The sequence below is a fragment of the Triticum urartu genome, chromosome 6 (assembly GCF_003073215.2).
Source record: "Triticum urartu cultivar G1812 chromosome 6, Tu2.1, whole genome shotgun sequence".
NCBI classification, from domain to species: domain Eukaryota; kingdom Viridiplantae; phylum Streptophyta; class Magnoliopsida; order Poales; family Poaceae; genus Triticum; species Triticum urartu.
In genome coordinates, this window is record NC_053027.1 from 226,781,433 (window position 1) to 226,798,338 (window position 16,906).

The window sequence follows — 16,906 nt, forward strand, 5'->3', positions numbered from 1 at the left end:
GCTCCTATCGGGTTTTGTCGGCACATTCGGGCGGTGTTGCTGGATTTGTTTTAACCTGTCGAAGTGTCTTGAGTAACCGAGATACCGAGTCTGGTCGGAACGTCTTGGGAGGAGGTCTATTCCTTCTTTGACCGTGAGAGCTTGTCATGGGCTAAGTTGGGACTCCCCTGCAGGGATTGAACTTTTGAAAGCCGTGCCCACGGTTATGGGCAGATGGGAATTTGTTAATGTCCGGTTGTAGATAACTTGAACCTTAACTTCATTAAAATGAATCAACTGAGTGTGTTACCGTGATGGCCTCTTCTCGGCGGAGTCCGGGAAGTGGACACGGTGTTGGAGTAACGTTTGCGTAGGTTGCTCTCTAGTTTCTCGCTCGTGCTTTGCCTCCTCTTCTCGCTCTCTTTTGCGAATAAGTTAGTCACCATACTTGCTAGTCGCTTGCTGCAGCTCCATATATTTACCTTGCCATACCTATTAGCTTAAATAGTCTTGATCGCGAGGGTGCGAGATTTTTGAGTCCCTGTGGCTCACAGATTACTATCACACCAGATGCAGGGCCTGATGATTCCGCTCCAGGAGACGCGTATGAGCTCAAGTGGGAGTTCGACGAAGACTCTCAACGATACTATGTTTCCTTTCCCGATGATCAGTAGTGGTGCCCAGTTGGGGGTGATTGGGACCGTGTCGCATGTTGGGTTCTCTTTATTTTGGTGCCGTAGTCGGGCCATGAGTGTTTGGATGATGTAATGTTATTTATGTACTTGATTGACGTGGCGAGTGTAAGCCAACTATGTTCTCTCCCCTTTATTATTTATATTACATGGGATGTTGTGAAGATTACCTAACTTGCGACATATGCCTTCAATGCGATTATGTCTCTAAGTCGTGCCTCGACACGTGGGAGCTATAGTCGCATCGAGGGTGTTACAAGTTGGTAATCAGAGCCTTCCCCGACCTTAGGAGCCCCATTGCTTGATCGTTTTTAGCGGCCGAGTTGTGTCTAGAAAAATGTTTTGAGTCATTTAGGAATTATATATCGGAGAGTTTAGGAATTCTTTTTACTTCCCAGTCTCCTCATCGCTCTGGTAAGGCATCCTGACGTAGAGTTTTGACTCTTCTCTTCTCAAATTTCACTAAAAAAAAATTTAGGATCACGCGGGTATCTTGGAATCGTTCCGATGGTTTTATGATGAGAACATTGTCTTGGTGCCTCCTGTCAGGGGTTTAGTGGAAGTGTCCCGGGGAGTTGAGCTCTGAGGTGTTGTCATCATAATCTTATCGTTGCAGTTCTGGAATACCTGAGTTTTTTACGCCGACATCGAAAATCTCTTTTATGCAGTTCATTGGTGAGATAACCTCGACGCCACCCAGTACCGGGGTGGGAGTTCGGGAGTATCGCCATAACTTGTATAACGGATGCTTTTCGAAGGTTGAGGTAGATGGTTTCCGAAGGTTTCTTGGTTATGTGTTGAAGGATGGATACAGATGGATGTAGGATTTGCTAGTTTGGGTGAGATATTATGCTTCCCCTGTATCCCCAACACCTGATTGCATAACCGGAAAGGTTCAGGAGTTTCATAGGTGGGAATTCTAGTAGCTCTAGTTTTTTCTTCCACAGATATTGGTTTGAGATTGGGATTTATTACCTATTATTCGTTCTTGATCCGTACCTTGTTGATTTATTTCTCTACCTTAATTCTACGTGGCTTCTCAATTTATGGATATGTGACCATTTCAAGAGGAATGCATTCGTCCATTTTGTTCGGATGTGAAGACTATATGTTGCAATTTTCATTCCGTTGGATTCAGCTTCAATATTTATCTGTCAATGTGCTAATGGTGGTCAACCTCTTCAGGATGGCTCCTCCAACACGCACGACTCTGAATCCTGATCCGCCACCACCTCCACCTCCTCCAGAGGCATGGCAAGCTGTGATGGCCGCAACCAATGCAAACACACAGCTGATCATGCAAATTCTTCAAGAGCGCAATCAAGGCAGTCAAGGGAATCAAGGCAGCAATCAGAGTCACTTTGCTACACTCAACCAGTTCCTTGCTAATGGGCCAAAGACTTTCAGCAATTGTGTTGAGGCAACCGATGCTGACGATTGGCTTGTGGATCTGTACAAGCATTTCGAGTGCAGTAACGTCAGGCCTGAGGACTTTGTCAAGTTCGCTTCCTTCCAACTCAAAGATCAAGCTGCAGAATGGTTCCAGCAGTACAAGGACTCCAGAGGTGGACGTGTTATCACTTGGGATGATTTCCGTCAAGATTTCCAAGCTCATCATATTCCACAGAGCGTGGTTGAAAGCAAGCGTGAGGAATTCCGCAATCTGAAGCAAGGCTCTTTGTCTGTCTATGACTACAACAAGTTGTTTCAGAAGCTTACCCGCTTTGCCAAGCAGGACGTCCCTGATGAGAAGAGCATGATATATCAGTTCAGGGGTGGTCTCAGAGAAGATATCCAGCTCGCTCTTGTTCTCTTTGAGCCCTTGAGGTACGATGAGTTCTACAACATGGCACTGAAGCAAGAGGCTGCTCAGTTGAGGTGTGATGCTTCCAAGAAGCGAGTCAGAGATGTTACTCCTTCTTCCTCTACTCAAGTGGCCAAGCAGCAGAAGCTTTGGCTTCCTCCTCCTCCGTTCCGTCAGCCATATCAGCAGAAGAGCAAAGGTGGCAGTGGTTCTTCCCACCCACCCAACCCTGGCTTTCAGAACAAGACTTCGTCTCAACCTCCAAGATCGAGTGCTCCGTATCACCGTCCGCTTTCAAAGGTCACGTGCAACAAGTGCCAACAGAAGGGCCACTATGCCAACAAGTGTCTCAACCAGAGGCGTCTTCCTCCTCCTCCTGTCAGATTGACAAGTACAGATGTGGTCAAGCATAACCCCAAGCACGCCAAGGTCAATTTGCTGAATGCAGCTCAGGCAGAGGACTCACCAGATGTGATCATGGGTAACCTTCCTGTTAACGATGTTCCTGCAAAAGTTCTTTTTAACACTGGTGCATCGCTTTCTTTTATTTCAACTCCATTTGTGGCCAAGCATGATTTTGTGACCGAAAGGATTCCTGTTCCATTGAAGATTGTGTCTCCGGGCAAGCAAATGACTTCTAACAATTGCGTCCCGGATGTCTCTATCACGTTGGGCGATTACAAGTTTCTCTCTTCTCCGGTGGTTCTTGGTAACTCGGATATTGATCTTATTCTCGGAATAGATTGGCTTTCTAAGCACAAGGCACATCTTGATTGTGCAGCCAGGCAGATTCAATTGACTCATTCGTCTGAGGATGTAATTGTCTTTGCCGCTCGTGATGATACTATCCGTCTGTTTTCTCTCAATGAGAAGGGTGAATTGGATGCTATCTCTCAAATTCCAGTCGTTTGTGAATATCAAGACGTCTTTCCAGAAGAGCTCCCAGGAATGCCTCTGCACCGGCCAGTTGAATTCGTTATTGATCTTGAGCCTGGCACGGAACCTGTGTGCAAGCGTCCTTACAAGCTCGGACCTGAAGAGTTGAAGGAGCTGAAGAAGCAACTCGATATGCAAGAGAAAATGGGTCTCGTCCGGCCTAGTTCTTCTCCGTGGGGTTGTGGTGTTCTTTTTGTGAAGAAGAAGGATGGAACGGACCGACTTTGTGTTGATTACCGTCCAGTGAACAAGAAGACCATCAAGAACAAATACCCACTTCCCAACATCAATGAGATATTCGAACAACTCAAAGGTGCCCAAGTATTCTCCAAGCTTGATCTCCGTATGGGTTATCACCAGATTCGCATTCGTGAAGAAGATATTCCCAAGACAGCATTCAGAACAAGCTTTGGTTCATATGAATACACTGTCATGTCTTTTGGCCTCGCCAACGCTCCTCCGACGTTCTCTCGCATGATGAACTTCATCTTCAACGCCTACACCAATGACTTCGTTTTGGTCTATCTCGACGACATTCTGGTTTTCTCCAAGAATAAGGAAGATCATGCCAAGAACTTGCGTTTGGTTCTTGATAAGCTCAGAGAACATCAGTTCTACGCCAAGTTCTCCAAGTGTGAGTTTTGGCTCGATGAGGTTCTTTATCTTGGTCATATCATCTCTGCCAAGGGCATTACCGTGAATCCTGAGAAGGTGTCTGCAATTGTGAATTGGGAACCTCCTCAGAACGTGAAGCAACTCCGTAGCTTCCTCGGTCTCGCAAGCTATTGCCGAAGATTCGTTGAAAACTTTTCTAAGATCGCGAAGCCTCTCTCTAATATTCTTCAGAAGCACGTCAAGTACGTTTGGTCTCCGGAGTGTGATATTGCTTTCAACACTTTGAAACAGAAATTGATCACTGCTCCAGTTCTGACTCCGCCTGATGAATCCAAGCCGTACGAGGTCTTTTGTGATGCCTCTCTCCAAGGTCTTGGCGCAGTATTGATGCAAGAGAAGAAAGTAGTTGCTTATACATCTCGCCAGTTGAAGCCTAATGAGAAGAACTACCCCACTCATGATCTCGAGTTGGCGGCAGTTGTGCATGCTCTTTTGACTTGGAGACATCTTCTATTGGGAAGAAAAGTGGACATTTTCACTGATCACAAGAGTCTCAAGTACATCTTCACTCAGCCTAATCTCAACCTCAGGCAAACTCGATGGGTCAAAATGATTCAAGAGTATAATCCGAGTATCGAGTATACTTCAGGCAAGGCCAATGTGATTGCTGACGCATTGAGCAGAAAGGCATACTGCAACAGTCTGATTCTCAAGCCTTATCAACCCGAGCTTTGTGAAGCTTTCCGCAAACTTAATCTGCAAGTTGTTCCGCAAGGTTTCCTTTCCAACCTTCAAGTCTCTCCTACCTTAGAAGACCAGATTCGCTAAGCCCAGCTTCTTGATGCTATGGTGAAAAAGGTGAAGATTAGGATTGCCAAGAGTCAGTACAAGTACAAGTGCTACCGCCTTGATGACAAGGACACTCTCTTCTTCGAGGATCGAATTGTTGTGCCCAAAGGTGACCTTCGTAAAGTGATCATGAACGAGGCTCACAATTCTCTCCTCTCCATCCACCCTGTGAGCACGAAGATGTATCAGGACCTTAAGCAAGCTTATTGGTGGACTCGAATGAAGCGCGAGATCGCTCAATTCATGAATGAATGTGATGTCTGCAGAAGAGTGAAGGTAGAACACCAAAGGCCAGCAGGTCTCCTCCAACCTCTTGCCATTCCAGAATGGAAGTTTGACCACATTGAAATGGACTTCGTGACTGGGTTTCCAAAGTCCAAGCGTGGCAATGATGCTATATTTGTTGTCATCGACAAACTCACCAAAGTGGCTCACTTTCTGCCTATCAAAGAGTCGATCACTGCAGCTCAATTGGCGGAACTCTATACCTCTCGCATTGTCTCTCTGCACGGTATTCCTCAAGTGATCTCTTCAGACCGTGGCAGCATCTTTACCTCGAAGTTTTGGGATTCTTTCTAGAAGGCCATGGGCACTAACATCCGCTTCTGCACAGCTTTCCATCCTCAAACAAGCGGTCAAGTCGAGCGTGTCAACCAGATTCTTGAAGATATGCTCAGGGCTTGTGTGATCTCCTTCGGCATGAAGTGGGAGGATTGTCTTCCTTATGCTGAATTCTCCTACAACAACAGTTTTCAAGCAAGTTCGGGCAAGGCCCCTTTTGAAATTCTGTATGGCAGGAAGTGCCGTACCCCTCTCAACTGGTCTGAAACCGGTGAACGTCAGCTTTTGGGTAATGACTTAATCACAGAAGCAGAAGAAATGTGCAAAGACATTCGTGATAACCTCAAAGCAGCCCAATCCCACCAGAAGAGCTACTATGATAGTAAGCACCGTGATTTGGCTTTCGAGATCGGAGATCATGTTTACCTCCGTGTCTCTCCTATGAAAGGTACTCGTCGCTTCGGTATCAAAGGGAAGCTTGCCCCTAGATACGTGGGACCTTTCAAGATTGTCAGCAAGAGAGGCGACCTCGCCTATCAACTCGAGCTTCCTTCAAACTTTGCAAATGTTCATGACGTGTTCCATGTCTCTCAGCTTCGAAAGTGCTTCAAGACTCCCGACCGCACCGTCAACTTCGAGGACATTGAGCTCCAAGAAGATCTCTCTTATCGTGAGCACCCAGTTGCTATTCTTGAAGAGACTGAACGCAAGACTCGCAACAAGTCAATCAAATTTCTCAAAGTCAAGTGGTCACACCATTCCGACCATGAAGCTACCTGGGAACGCGAGGATCACCTCCGTTCTGAGTACCCGATGTTCTTTCAGTCCTAGATCTCGGGACGAGATCCTTTCGTAGTGGTGGAGTGTTGTAACACCCCGGATGTAACTTTCCCTATTTGTACTCCAACTCTTGCCGTTTCCGGCGTTAAGTTATTTTATTTTCTCGGGTTCGGGCTTTGTCTCCGTGTGTTGTTGTCGTTGTCATGCATCTCATATCATGTCATCATGTGCATTGCATTTGCATACGTGTTCGTCTCATGCATTCGAGCATTTTCCCCGTTGTCCGTTTTGCATTCCGGCGCTTCGTTCTTCTCCGGTGGTCATTTCTAGCTTTCTTTCGTGTGTGGGGATTAAACATTTCCGGATTGGACCGAGACTTGCCAAGCGTCCTTGGTTTACTACGGGTAGACCGCCTGTCAAGTTTCGTACCATTTGGACTTCGTTTGATACTCCAACGGTTAACCGAGGGACCGAAAAGGCCTCATGTGTGTTGCAGACCAACACCCCTCCAATTTGGCCCAAAACCCACCTAACTTTGCTCCATCATCTAGAGCGTTCGATCACGATCGCGTGGCCGAAAACCGCACCTCATTTGGACTCTCCTAGCTCCCTCTGCCTATAAATATGTGGCCTCCCCCGAAATTTTCGCGGATGAAACCCTAGCTTCGTCCTCCTCGCGCCCGGACAAATCTTCCTCGCCGTCGGACATGTCCGCGCGCCGCGCCGGACCAATCCCCGCTTGCCACGTCAGCATGCCGGACCTCCTCTCTCCTCCCCGCCGCTGAAGCCCGTCGGCCCAGATCCGGCCCGCGCGGGGCCGAACCGGGCCAGACCGCGCCGCCGCCAATCGCGGGCGCCGCCCCGCCCGCGACCGCCCGTCGCCGCCACGGCGCCTCGCCGCCTGCCTCCTCCACCGGCCGCCGCCTCCCGCCGCCTCGCCGAGCCTGCCGGCCCCGCCGCCCGCTCTGCCGCGGCCAGGACGCCGCGCCGCCTCGCCCCGGCCGGCCCCAGCTCCGGCCCGGCCACCGGCGACCTCGCCCTCGCCGGATCCGGTGCCCCCAACCCCGGCCGCCGCCGTCCTCGACTTCTCCGGCGAGCCGCGCCGCTGTCCTCGGATTCCGTGCCATGAACAGTAAACCCTAGATCCAGATTCGGAGGTTGAATTTTTCCCAAGTCCCCAGAATTTTTAGTTCATATGCCCATGTTCGCGGCTCTGTAACTTTGCATCTGTAGCTCCGATTCATGCATATAGCATATCAAAATGTTCATCTCAGAGAGTACATCATTTCGTTCCATTGCATCATTTTCATTTGAGCTCATATTGATGCCCGAAATTCTGTTAGAAGAGGGCTACTTGAGTTAATTGTCAGATCTGCTACTCCATTTAGCACTTTTGTCATTTTTGCCATGATTAATGTGTGCATGCTATGCCCGTGAGTTGTACATGTGTTTTGTTAAGGGTTTTGTCATCTTTCCAGAGGTGCAACCCATGTATTTTTAGGATGTGTGTGGTGCCTTGTGCAAGCTTGCAAAGTGGTGCACTTGCTAATTCTGTTTTCAGGGACTTGGTGATTTCACCAAGTCCTGGGATTGTTTATCTCATGATGCCATATGTTCATGTTGTTTCCTAGTGATCCGTGCCTCTTTTGAGGATGATCAGTAAGGGAGTTTTGTTAATATTGTAGTGATCTATCCATCCATATCTTTTTTTGCAATTATGGAGCACCCTAGCTTGAGTCAATCGAGCTCTACTTTTGCTTCGTTGCGAATCTGGGCAGATCGTCAACTTGTTTGCGATTTTGCCGATGTTATTGTAGTTGATCCGTGCATGCTATGCCATTGTTCTTGCCATGTAGAGCTTGCATTTTGTGCCTTCTTAAGGGATGTATGCTTGTATCGCCATGACTTGCACCATAGTGAGTGCATCGAGCTCGTAAACATGCCTTCGTGAGTTATGTTTCAGCATGTCCCAGTTTTCACTAAGTCTGAAAAGTGATTATGTTTTTGCCATGTTTGTGTGCTTGTTAGTATATTTTGTGATCCCTTTTGGCTCAAGATCACTAAGGTACATTTGTTAAGATTGTTGAGTAGCTCCATGCCATGTCTTTCTTTGTCATGTTCAGGTCCTGTAGCATGTTGTTTTGTTGCTTCGAAGAGGGATATATGATCTGAAATTCCAGACAAGTGTTAATTTCACTAAGTCTGAGATCTGTTTTACCATTTGCGTTTTTGTCATGCTTGTTTGAACCTGTTAATGGATGATTTGGCCGTAGCTCAGTGCTAGACTTTTGTTAAGAATCTTGAATGCTTCCCTGCCATGTATTTTGTTGTCATGTTTGGTGGCTGTAGCATGTTCATTTCGTTGCATTTAGATGCCTACTTGCTGTAAATCGCAGACCGGTGTCGTTTTTGAATCGCTTGCCATTTCCAAACCGTAACTACGATTCCGGCGTTCTTTATATCGTTTTCAAGCGATTTCATCTCATCTTTCCAGTGGCACACTTGGTTTTCCAATTTGAGGCCAGGTTCATGCATTTCCTGTCATATCTTGCATTTTCCATCCCGCATCGCATCCCGCATAGCATATCATCTTTGCATCGTGTTGTTTGAGTTTGCACGTGGTTGATTGTATCCTTGTTGCTTGTTTGTCTTGTTTGGGTAGAGCCGGGAGACGAGTTCGCTAACGAGGAGCCCGTTGAGTTTGCTTTTGAGGATCCAGTCAACTCTGACAACTGTGCAGGCAAGATGATCATACCCTCGAAATCACTACTATCTTTGTTATGCTAGTTTGCTCGCTCTTTTGCTACGCCATTGCTACGATGCCTACCACTTGCTTGGCAAGCCTCCCAAATTGCCATGTCAAACCTCTAACCCACCATTGTCCTAGCAAACCGTTGATTGGCTATGTTACCGCTTTGCTCAGCCCCTCTTATAGCGTTGCTAGTTGCAGGTGAAGATTGGAGGCCGTTCCTTGTTGGAACATCTTTTATTTACTTGTTGGGATATCATTATATTGCCTTGTTATCTTAATGCATCTATATACTTGGTAAAGGGTGGAAGGCTCGGCCTCTCGCCTAGTGTTTTGTTCCACTCTTGCCGCCCTAGTTTCCGTCATATCGGTGTTATGTTTCCGGATTTTGCGTTCCTTACGCGGTTGGGTTATAATGGGAACCCCTTGATAGTTCGCCTTGATTAAAGCTTTTCCAGCAATGCCCAACCTTGGTTTTACCATTCGCCACCTAGCCTCTTTTTCCCTTGGGTTACCGGAGCCCGAGGGTCATCTTATTTTAACCCCCCCCGGGCCAGTGCTCCTCTGAGTGTTGGTCCAAATAGAGCCACTTGCAGCGCCACCTCGGGGCAACTTGAGGGTTGGTTTTAGTTGTACGTAGTGTTCATCTGAGTGTGCCCTGAGAAAGAGATATGTGCAGCTCCTATCGGGTTTTGTCGGCACATTCGGGCGGTGTTGCTGGATTTGTTTTAACCTGTCGAAGTGTCTTGAGTAACCAAGATATCGAGTCTGATCGGAACGTCTTGGGAGGAGGTCTATTCCTTCGTTGACCGTGAGAGCTTGTCATGGGCTAAGTTGGGACTCCCCTGCAGGGATTGAACTTTCGAAATCCGTGCCCGCGGTTATGGGCAGATGGGAATTTGTTAATGTCCGGTTGTAGATAACTTGAACCTTAACTTAATTAAAATGAATCAACTGAGTGTGTTACCGTGATGGCCTCTTCTCGGCGGATTCCGGGAAGTGGACACGGTGTTGGAGTAACATTTGCGCAGGTTGCTCTCTAGTTTCTCGCTCGTGCTTTGCCTCCTCTTCTCGCTCTCTTTTGCGAATAAGTTAGCCACCATACTTGCTAGTCGCTTGCTGCAGCTCCATATATGTACCTTGCCATACCTATAAGCTTAAATAGTCTTGATCGCGAGGGTGCGAAATTGCTGAGTCCCTGTGGCTCACAGATTACTATCACACCAGATGCAGGGCCTGATGACTCCGCTCCAGGAGACGCGTATGAGCTCAAGTGGGAGTTCGACGAAGACTCTCAATGATACTATGTTTCCTTTCCCGATGATCAGTAGTGGTGCCCAGTTGGGGGTGATTGGGACCGTGTCACATGTTGGGTTCTCTTTATTTTGGCGCCGTAGTCGGGCCATGAGTGTTTGGATGATGTAATGTTATTTATGTACTTGATTGACGTGGCGAGTGTAAGCCAACTATGTTCTCTCCCCTTTATTATTTATATTACATGGGATGTTGTGAAGATTACCTAACTTGCGACATATGCCTTCAATGCGATTATGTCTCTAAGTCGTGCCTCGACACGTGGGAGCTATAGTCGCATCGAGGGTGTTACACGTAGCATGCAGTTTCAAAAAAAATCCTACGCTCACGCAAGATCTATCTAGGAGATGCATAGCAACAAGAGGGGGAGAGTGCGTCCACGTGCCCTCATAGACCAAAAGCGGAAGCGTTTGACAACGCGGTTGATGTAGTCGAACTTCTTCTCGTTCTGGCCGATCAAGCACCGTACGTACGGCACCTCCGAGTTCTGCACACGTTCAGCTCGATGACGTCCCTCGAACTCTTGATCCAGCAAAGTGTCGAGGAAGTAGATGAGTTCCGTCAGCACAACGGCGTGGTGATGGTGATGGTGAACTAGTCCGCGCAAGGCTTCGCGTAAGTACTACGAAGATATGACCGGAGGCGTAAACTGTGGAGGGGGCGCTGCACACGGCTAACAATTGTTGGTCTGTATTCTAGCGGTGCCCCCCCCCCCCCCATATATGTAGGTTGGAGGTGAGGAGGGGCCGCCAAGGGTGCACCCCAAGTAGGAGGAATCCTACTTGGCGTCCTCCCAATTCGGCCTCCCCCTTTCCATGTATGCATGAAGGGGAAGGAAAGACGGGGGTGAGGGAAATAAGTGGGAATCCTAATCCACACTTTCCTTGACCTTCCTCCCTTTCCTTCTTCTCCTCCTATAGCCTTATAGGGCGCAGCAGTCCCTCGTGGGCTGGTGTGTTCCTTCACAAGGCCCATATGGCCCATAGGATTGCCGGGGGTACCCAAAACACCTTTCGTTGACCCGATAAGTACCTGATACCCTCCAGAACATTTCCGATGTCCGAATACCATCATACTATATATCAATATTTACCTCTCGAATGTTTCAAGACTCCTTTTCTTGTCCATGATCTCATCCGGGACTCGGAACAACATTTGGTCACCAAATCACATAACTCATATAATACTAAATCGTCATCGAACATTAAGCCTGCAGATCCTACGGGTTCGAGAACTATGTAGACATGTCCGAGACACCTCTTTTGTCAATAACCAATAGCGGAACCTGGATGCTCATATTGGCTCCTACATATTCTATGAAGATCTTTATCAGTCGAACCGTAATGACAACATACGTTATTCCCTTTGTCATCGGTATGTTACTTGCCCGAGATTCGATCGTCAGTATCTTCATACCTAGTTCAATCTCGTTACCAGCATGTCTCTTTACTCATTTCGTAATACATCATCCCGCAACTAACTCATTAGTCACTTTGCTTGCAAGGCTTCTTATGATGTGTATTCCCGAGACGACCCAGAGATACCTCTTTGATACTCGAAGTGACAAATCCTAATCTCGATCTATGCCAACCCAACAAAGACCTTCGGAGATACCTGTAGAGCATCTGTATAATCACCCAGTTATGTTGTGACCTTTGATATCATATAAGACATTCCTCGTATCCAGGAGTTGCATAATCTCATAGTCGAAGGAATATGTATTTGACATGAAGAAAGCAGTAGCAATAAAACTGAACGATCAATATGCTAAGCTAACAGATGGGTCATGTCCATCACATCATTCTCCTAATGATGTGATCCCATTATCAACTGATAACTCATGTCCATGGTTAGGAAACCTTAACCATCTTTAATGAACGAGCTAGTCAAGTAGAGGCTCACTAGGCACTCAGTGTTTTGTCTATGTATTCACACATGGATTAAGGTTTTTGGTCAATACAATTCTAGCATGATATAAGGAAATACAAAATAACAACTTTATTATTGTCTCTAGGGCATATTTCCTCTTAAGCCTACTCCTGCTTTGGTGGATTGAATGGAAGAATACAACCAACACACATCGCTCAAGCCTGGCAAGGGTGCCTCAGGGAGAGCAACTACGCGCGTCCAAGTGTGCTATGGTCCGAATCCCTCTCTAGTTTTCCATGGCCCTCCTTTTATAGGCTAGTGGCAAAACAGTCATTATCTAGTGATTAGATAGCTAACAGTGCTATCATACCTAACTCTAGCAGTTAGGAAAAAGTGAATTAAATCACTACTAGGTGTCATGCTGAGGATGAAGCCCAGCAAGCCTGCCTTGCTGCTTAATCATCTTCTGCTTATCTACTTGACATGCCTCTATACGGGTGTCATATAGAGGTAATATGCCTTCCAAATGGCTGCCACGTGTTTAGCAGAAGCCACGTAATCATCTCGGGGGCTCGACACCGCATTGACAGGTGATTGACATCGTGGTGCGGTGGAGCGGTGGAGACTTGGCAGGGAGATTTTCCCTTGGCGGCCCCGGCAAGCCTGCCGGGGGAACCTTGAACTTGTCTTCGGGGTGGCCTTGACCTGAATATGCTCTCCTGCCCGGCAAGGGAGGCTTTCCCAAAGTGATATCTTGTTGCCTTGGCTTGTCTTGGTCTTCTTGATCCGCCCTTTGATTTCTCAAAGAGCTGCTTCTCTGGCTTGGTCTTGACATTGATGCTTGGTGAAGTTGTATCCTTGCCATCGTGCCTGTGTACAGCCCGGGTAACATACGTGAAGGTTTGTTGCACCGACATGACCCGGCAGACAGTTATAACCCAACAGACAGATTATGACCCGGCAGATGCATGGGGTCACGGAGATGAGTCGCCTGGAGTTAAGAAGCCCAAGGCGTTAAGAAGCCCACGGTGAGAAGCCTAGGCGTTAAGAAGCCCGTGATACGAAGTAAGAATAGGTTAAGTCTTAATATGACTTGGACTCTACATGTAACCCGCCCCTTTAAATTATATAAGGAGGGGTAGGGCACCCCAGGAGGCTCAAGTTTTCTAGAGGTCTCCATAGACAGGTTTAAGGGCTTAGACTGACAAGTCTTAGTCAACATCAAAGTAGATGCTCTCGATAGTGGTAGCGAAAGATCGCCCTTGTAACCGAGATCATCATCATCATCAATTTGAGTCAAGCAGGATCTAAGCTTTTACCTCCACCATGAGGGGCCGAACCTGGATAAAATCTCGTGTCTCTTGTCTTGCTTAACCCCGTTCAAGCTACCACTTAGATGTGTTGGCCTCACGACTAAGTCCTCACACTAGGACATCTTGCCCTAACAAAATGACGACACCTCTAATGGGTATACACATATTTTGGTTGTTGTTGATTATGTTACTAAGTGGGTAGAAGCTATTCATACTAGTAGTGCTGATCATAACAGTTCCATTAAAATGCTTAAATAATTTATTTTCTCAAGGTTTCGAGTCCCTAGATATTTAATGACTGATGGTGGTTCACACTTTATTCATGGTGTTTTCCGTTAAATGATTGCTAAATATGATGTTAACCATAGAATTGCATCACCCTAACATCCTCAATCTAGTGGTCAAGTTGAACCTAGCAATAGAGAAATAAAACTAATATTACAAACAACTAATAATAGGTCCCGAAAGAATTGGTCTACGGAATTGGATGATGCCCTTTGGGCCTACAGAACAACATATAAAAATCCTATGGGTATGTCTCCCTATAAAATGGTTTATGGAAAAGCTTGTCATTTGCCTCTTGAGTTAGAACATAAAGCATATTAGGCAATTAAAGAACTCTACTATGATTTCAAACTTTTCGGTGAAAAGAGGTTATTTGATATTCGCTCATTAGATGACCGGAGAGCCCAAGCTTACGAAAATGCCAAATTATTTGAAGAAAAAGTTAAAAGATGGCATGACAAAAGAATCCAAAAGCAGGAATTCAAAGTTGGAGAATATGTTCTTTTGTACAACTCTCGTTTTAGATTCTTTGCAAGAAAACTTCTATGTAAATGGGAAGGACCATATATTATCAAGGAGGTTTATCGCTCTGGATCTATCAAGATTAATAATGCCGAATGTACTATCCCGAAGGTGGTCAATGGGTAAAGAATTAAGCACTAAATCTCATGTACGCCTATTAATGTTGAAAGCAATATTATTCAAACCATGACACCAGAGGAACACATAAAATAAAGCTTCCAGAACACTCTAGAATCCTGAAAAAGAGTGGGTACTTCATATAGTAGGTAAACGAACTCCAAAAAATCCGTAAAAATATTTTTTGTCAGTTTTCAAATATTACAAAAATTAGGAAAATAAGAAACAACCAAGAAGGCAACCGAGGAGGGCATAAGACACCAGGGCGCACCTGCCTAGCCTGGCGCACCTAGGTGGGTTGTGCCCACCTCGGGAACCATCCCGACTCCATTTTCCTCTCATTTGCTTGTTTCCCAAGATAAAAAGTCTTTATATACCCCCCGAACGTATTGATCACCGTATCACGGAGAAATCTCATGTTCTTCTTTCTTGCTGTTTTTCTAGAAGATCTGAAAATATGTCATCTTAGGACTCGGAGGGCGAGAGCTATGTTTCTCATTATATTGCAAACCCCAAGGTTTACGGAGATGTGGAACATTATGGTTGGACCACAGAGGAAGAAGGAGACTATGATCTGAAAGGCAAAGAAGAGACAAGCTCAGATGAAGATGAAGTTCCACTACCCCAACCTGGGGACATGCACATGGAATTCAGGAAGTCAAGTGTCCCCATTAAAGCAAGGAAACCTAAGATCCATTTTATCCCTTTTCGTCTTCTGCGGGAAAAAAGCAAGAATTATGTAAAAAGATATCAACGCTGGAGCAGGAGATTGATGACTTGAGGGAGGAAAATTCCATCCTCAAGCATAAAATGAGGAGAAGTGTGACACTAGCTCATCACCACCACCATCATCATCTTCCCCACAAAAGGAGACTTGATTACATGGTATGGGCACTCCCCTTGGCGCGTGCCAAGCTTGGGGTAGGTGCCCCGGTATCGTATCACCATCACCTTCTTTGCCTTTATCTATTTTTAATTCGATCTTTAGTTATCCTATGATCTAGTTGAATAAAACTTAAGTTCAATATATTTTTGAGTGCTTGCTTAGTGATCTATCTATCCATGTAATCGTGTGCGAGATATATAATAAAGAGTAGTTTGAGTTTGTTTCTTTACTCTTTTGTTTCTATAAAAAGAAAGGAAAATAAATGAAAAAGATCATATTCTAATCTTATGGTAAGTAATGACATCACATAAGGAAAGTATAAGTGGTAAAACTTATTGGAGATTGATAAACATAGCATTAGTCAAATGCAATTCATGAAAGAATTAATAAGGGAAGAGAATATTCACATGCAAATACACTATCTTGGACATCTTTTATATTATTGTGAGCCCCCATTAAATATTAGATGTCAAAATTGTTGACGTTAGACAAGGAAGAGAATGTAATGATTTATGTTTGTTCATATTCACATAGAACTTATATTGTCTTAGATCCTTCAATATGTGGTGCTTGCTCAATAAATTGGCTAGCCAAAAACTCCGCAGTAAGTAGAGATACTACTTGTGCATCCAAAAAAATTCTTAAACCCAAAATCTTATTTTGAGAGTCCACCATACCTACATATGGATTGAGTAAGATCCTTCAAGTAAGTTATCATCGGTCCAATAAGGCAATAAAAATTGCTTCTAAATGTGTTGGATCATTTAGTGTAAGAGAAAATTGAGCGTTCTACAAACTTGTGATGGCAAAGTAATAAAAGCAACAGACTGCATAATAAAGGTTGCTATCATGAGGGGCAATATAACGTGACGTTCTTTTGCATTAAGGGATTTTACATACAAACAAAAAGTGCATGGCAACCTCTGCTTCCCTCTGCGAAGGGCCTATCTTTTACTTTTATGTCTTTACTTTTATGCAAGAGTCAAAGTATTCTTCCCTATTCCTATTTATTTTCTATTTATGCAAGCATCACGTGGTGAGGAAAGATATAGGCACATTCATCCAGTTGGATATGAGTGATCATGAGTTATTTTAGTTGACATCGCCCTTGAGGTAAATACGTTGGGAGGTGAAACTATAAGCCCCTATCTTTCTTTGTGTCTGATCGAAACTTTTTTCTCATCGGTATGTTGTTAGTGTTAGCAATCATAGAAGGTTAAATGATGGTTGAGTATATGTACTTGCCTAAAGGCTCCGATATGTAACCCCGAAAATATGATGATTTGTAGTTGCAAAGTTGACTAAGAACATAGTTTGTTGGTTTCCAGTAGAGTTTATGCTTTGTACTTAAATGTTGTGATGAATTGTTACTTGTTCATGAGAATTTATATGATAAAAGTTGTGTCATAAAGTTTTATGTTAAATTTCTTTAAGGTTATAATAATAAGCATGATGCTTCTATGTCCGTATATTTTTTTATCGATACCTCTCTCTCTCTCTAAGCATGTGGGCATGTTCTTCCATATCAGTTTTTCGCTTGAGGACAAGCGAGGTCTAAGCATGGGGGAGTTGATACGTCCATTTTGCATATGATTTCATATTCTTATTTATAATGTTCCTATGCATAATAATGCT